Source organism: Hypanus sabinus, chromosome 10 (genome assembly GCF_030144855.1).
Source record: "Hypanus sabinus isolate sHypSab1 chromosome 10, sHypSab1.hap1, whole genome shotgun sequence".
Lineage (NCBI taxonomy): Eukaryota > Metazoa > Chordata > Chondrichthyes > Myliobatiformes > Dasyatidae > Hypanus > Hypanus sabinus.
The window spans coordinates 128,340,122-128,346,121 of record NC_082715.1 but is presented as its reverse complement, the minus strand read 5'-3'; positions in this window follow the sequence as shown (position 1 = coordinate 128,346,121).

Here is a 6,000-nt window from a genome sequence, read left to right as displayed (position 1 = left end):
TCCCACAGAAAAGAAAACACTGGGAGCCGCAAAACCCGTTTGACATTTAAAATGAAATAACACTGCATACAACGTTTTGTTTTGCCTTTATGCTATGTATAAACAAACTATAATGTGTTGCATTTATGAAATTGATGAACTCCTGCAGAGAAAATGAAATTACATTTCTGCATGCAACAAAAACATTTTGAACTCCGAAAAAAAGACGTTGGGTTGAAGGTTACTTTTAAGTAAAATACTCAACGTCTATTTGAGTCCTTCTTGTATTTATGAAAAACGCCAAACTTAAATTTGCCGCCAGCAGCAAACCAAAAATAACGTCAGCCAGCTGTCAACCTGAAAAATAAAAGGACTATTTCACTGAACAATGAAAACATATGAATATACGTAAAATAATAGGCAATTAAAATATTTATCATACTTGTTCAGGTTGACTCACACCTGACAATGCAGTCGTATTCAGTAGGGATGGATCGATGCTTAGGGGAGTGACCGGGAAGGATAATGTGTTTTTTTCCTCTCTGAACTCACAGAAGCGTTTCCCAAACGATGTTTGCATTGCGATGATTGCAGAATGTAAATACTCCGAATTTATCATGTCGTGACCTTGTTTGAACTCTCTCAAATTGGGGAAGTGAGACAATGTGCCTTTCTGTAAATCTCTGGCAAGCAACGTCAACTTGCGCTCGAATGCCAAAACATCCTCCAACATGTGCAGGGCTGTACGTCCTTACCCCGTTGAAGAGCTGTGTTCAGCGTGTTCAGGTGCGCTGTCATGTCTACCATGAAGTGTAGCTTTTCCAGCCACTCTGGCTGTTCCAGCTCAGGAAAGTTGAGCCCTTTGCTGCCCAGGAAAGTTTTCACTTCTTCCAGACACGCGACAAAGCGTTTCAGCACCTCCCCCCTGGACAACCATCAGACTTTGTTGTGCAGCAGGAGATCAGAATATGCAATTTCCAGCTCGTCCAGTAACAAACGGAATTGACGGTGATTTAAACTTTTTGCCATTATTTTATTGACAATCTGAATGACAACATCCATTACTTCTGTGCATTCCGGAGGAAATGTTTGAGCGCACAGTGCCTCTTGGTGCAAGATGCAGTGAAAAGTCAGCAGCTTTCTGTCCAGCGACTTCTGCAGTAAAGCCACAATTCCCTTGTGCGTTCCCGTCATATTCGGTGCCCCCATCAGTAGCTACTGACACCAGATGGGTGGTCTTTATTCCTTTGGCTCTTAAACAATTCAAGACAGCCTCACAGATGTCCTCCCCCCGTGTTTGGTCTTTGATCAACTCAATCAGTTCTTCCTGTGGCCCGGCAGAGTTTACATACCGGCAGAACAACGCTATTTGTTCAATATCACCTTTGTCTTTAGACTCGTCACAGGCAATCGAGTAGGCCACAGCTGAATTGATGTCTTTAATTTGCTGTCTTGTGATGTCTTCTGCCATTTTTATGGTTCTGTCTTTGACAGTCTTTGCAGAGAGGGGCATATCCCTGATTTTCTGCACAATTTCACTCTTGTTTTTAAAGTCCGTGAATAGATGTTCTGAAATCTTAATGAAAGATTCTTTTATATATTCACCATCTGTAAACTGCTTCCCGTGCCTGACTATTTCCTGAGCGGCAATATAACTGGCGTATGTCGTTGATTTTCCAGACTTCATCCATTTCTGGAAATGATTTTTGCTCAGATCAACCTTCCGCATCAGTTCCGAAACGGCTTTTTTTCTCTCATCTCCATCCGGATAGTTTTGAGCAAAGGCTGCGTGTTTATTCTGGAAATGCCTTGCGACATTTGACTTTTTGTTGTTTGCTAGTTTCTCATTGCATATTAAGCATACCGGTAAACCAGTCTCGTCAACAGTGAAAGCAAATGAATCTGTCCACGTATCATTAAGCGTTCTGTTTTCTTCAGTCACTTTTCTTTTTTTAGAATTCTCCATAGTTGGCTTACCTTGGATCGAAAAATTAAAGAAATCGCGCACTGGCGGGTGTCAGGTATTGGCAGTGGTGACGTATATTAATAGCGATAAAAACACGTTGTAGCGGTGTGCTCACGCAGTCAGTAAACTGCAGTCGAATAACTTTATTCGAACTAAACAGCCTTGCTTTTAAGCCTCCCTCAACTCAGCCCCCATGGACGCAGATGCTGCAAAAGACGCGTACTCACAAACCCCCGTAGGCTATCTCCCTTAGCCGGAATGCTGGCTAATTGTGAGGAAATGTGTCGCCACACTTAGATTGTACAAGATCACCATAATTTTCAAATTTAGAATTACATTTCAAAAGCTAACAAACAAACATAAAATACATTTTAATTAAATACTGACCAATTATTTCCCAAAGCCACAGGGAGCCGCAGCACAGAGGTGAAAGAGCCACAAATGGCTCGGGAGCCGCAGGTTGCCGACCCCCGTCCTAGACAATTCCACTACTTCAAATATCCTCTCCACATGCACTCTATCTAGACCTTTCAATATTTGATAGGTTTCAATGATATCTTCTGTCATTCCTTAAAACTCCAGTGAGAACAGGCCCAAAGCCATCAAACACTCCTCATATGTTAACTCTTTCATTCCTGGAATCATTCTTGTGAACCTCTCCGATGCCAGCACATCTGTTCCCACGCAGGGGGCCCAAACCTGCTCACAATACTCCAAGTGTGGTGTGACCAATGCCTTATAAGCCTAAGAATCACATCCTTGCTCTTATATTCCAGTCCAATTGAAATGAATGCTAACAATGCTTTCTTACAACTGACTCAATCTTCAACCTAACCTTTAGGGAATCCTGCACCAGGACTCCCAAGTTCCTTTGCATATTATCTCTGAATTCCCTCCCTGTTTATTCCTTCTACCAAAATGCAGGACCATACACTTCACTATCTGTTCCAACTGCCACTTCTTTGCCAATTCTTCCAACCTGTGCAAGTCCTTCTGTAGAGTCCCTGCTTCCTGAACATTAGTTGCCTCTTGACTTCGTGTCATCCAAAAATTTGATCACAAAGCCATCATTAACATATAATGTGAAAAATAGTGGATCCAACACTGACACCTGTGGAACACAACCAGTTGCTAGCAGCCAACCAGAAAAGGCTCCCTTTATCTTTACTCCTTACCTTCTGCCAGTCAGCCAATCTTATACCCATGCGAATATCTTTCCTATAATACCATGGGTTCCCATCTTGTTTTGTAGCCTCAAGGGCTTCCAAAAATAAAAGTATAGGTTTATCCTCATTTTTATTTATTCAACAGATTTGTCAGGCTAGATTTCCCCTTAGGAAACCATACTGACAAAGGACTATTTTATCATGTGCTTCCAAGTAAGGGATTCTGAAATCTTACGAACGATTGAAGTCAAGCTAACCAGCCTATAATTTCTTGTCTATTTATTTATTTATTGACATAGAGTGCTGAACAGGCCCCTCCAGATCTTCGAGTCATGCCACCCAGCAATCCCCCAATTTAATCCTAACCTAATTTGGGACAATTTACAATGACCAATGAACCAGTACGACTTTGGATTGAGGAGGAAACCCGTGCGGTCACAGGGAGAGCTTGCAAACTCCTTACAGACAGGGTCCTTTGCCTGCCTTCGTTCCTGAAGTGTAGACTGTCATTTGCAATTTTCCAGCTCTCTAGAACCCATTCCAGGATCCAGTGATTCTTGAAAGACCACAACTAATACCTCCACAATCCTTTTTGCTACCTCTTTCAGAACCCTGGGGTGTAGTCCACCTGGTCCAGGTGTTTATCCACCTTCAGACCTTCCAGCTGCCCAAGCACCTTCTCCTTAGTCATAGCAACTACGCTCATTTTTCTACCTGACTCTCCTGAGTTTCTGGCATGTTGCTGATGTCTGCTACAGAGAAGACTGATGCAAAGTATTCACTCAGATTGTTTACCATTTCCTTGCTTCTCATTACTATTTCTCCAACATCATTTTCCTGTGGTCCATGTCCACTCTTGCCTCTTTTTAACTCTTTATATAATCTGCAAAAAAAAAAAATCCATCTGGTATCCCTTTTTATATTATTGGCTAGTTTACTTTCATATTGTACCTTTTCTCATTTTCTTTTTTGGTTGCCTTCTGCTGGTTTTTAAAAGTTTCCCAATCCTCTAGCTTCCCACTAATTTTTGCAATATGGTATGTCCTCTCTTTGGCTTTTATGCTGTCTTGGACTTCCCTTGCCAGCCACAGTTGCCTCATCCTCCCGTTAGAACGTTCTTGAAGTGAAATGATACTGTCTCTTCTAAATTACTCCCAGAAACTCCAGCCACATCTTCTCTTCCATCAACCCTGCTACTGTCCCATTCCAATCCGTTTTGGCCAGCTCCTCTCTCATGCCTCTATGGCTGACTTTACTAAACTGTAATTCTGACATACCTAGTTCTAGCTTCTCCCTCTCAAACTGCAGGGTAAATTCTATCATATTTCGATCAGGGTTCCTGCCTTCTTCAGAGATGCTCTCTACACCAGGAGACATCCTGCTGCACCTCTTTTGCATCTTTTCTGAAGCTTACACACCCTTCCTACTGTACAATGTCCTGGGTATGTTACTCAAAATGGCCTCTTTGGTTTGTTACAAGTAGGAATGTCTCTTTGTCGGATAAGTGTTTCTCTCGCCGTTGTTTCACTTTAGAATGGCTGATATGGTAATTGTATTCATTTGTTAATCAATGGGGAATGTCATTGTGTCTTGTGATGCTGGGAACTTGGAGGAGGGGTTTTCACGGGTTTTTTTGGAGAGGCCGAGGAAGACGCTGAGGAAGGTGGACGTGTGCTGGACTGCTCGTAAGACCACCGGGGTGGTCCCAGGTGCGACGGCCGGATGGGTCGATTGGTTCGTTGATTGAGCTCCAACAAGTGCACTAAACAGACTGAACTTTGATAAGTTGGCGCCTTTTGTTTTTTTTCTTGTATATATATATGTATATGTGTATATATATGTGTGTGTATATATATATATATATATATATATATATATATATATTGTATTGCCTATTTTTTTAATTTTAGTAAACTCTTTAAAGTGTATTTCATAACGGTATTTGTCGTGGGTTTGATACTGTGGGCGGGCGCGAGGCATTAACTCGATTCTCACAGCACCTGCGTGTACGGGAGGTGGGTTGGAGAGTGGCTGGATCTCCTTTTCCCCTAGACATATACCAGCCTGTTGGGTAGGGGTTACACTACAATGAGGTGACCAGAGCTGAACATGTGTGGTCTAACCAGGGTTTTACAGAACAGCAACATTTCCTCGTGGCTCTTGAATTCAGTCCAACTTAATAAGCCTTAAACTTGCATGGCAAACTTTGAGGGACCGATGGGTGTGGACCCAGGATCTCTCTGTTTCTCCACGCTGCCAGAATCCTGCCATTAACACTGTATTCTGCCTCCTGACTTTCCTAATGAGCTTGCCATGATGAACCTTATCAAGAACCTTTGGAAAACCTATATACGCCGCATCCACCGCTCTACCTTTGTCAATGTGCTTTTTCACATCCTGAAAAAATTCAACAAGGCTCATGAGGCATGACCTTCCCCTCACAGAGCCAGGCTGACTATCCCTACTCAGATTATACTTCACCAAATATTCAGAAATCCTGTCTCTAGGAATCCTCACCAATAATTTGTTCATCATGAAGAAAGACTCACTGGTCTATCATTCCCAGGGTCATCCCTAATCCATTCCTTGAACAATGGAATAACATTTGCCACCTTCTAATCATCTGGTGTTATCCCTCTGACCAGAGAGAATGTAAAGATCATCGCCAAAGGTGAGGCTATCTCTCATCTTGCTTCCCGTAGAAACCTGGGATGTATCCCATCCAGCCCTGGGGACTTATCTATCCTAATGGTTTTCAGTTCTAGCACATCCTCTTTCTTAGTATTGACACATTTAAGCCTGTTTTATGCTGCGCTCACAAACATCAAGGTCCCTCTCTGTGGTGAACTACATATAGCTGTCTGGGCACGCCCCCTGCTGACTGCTCCT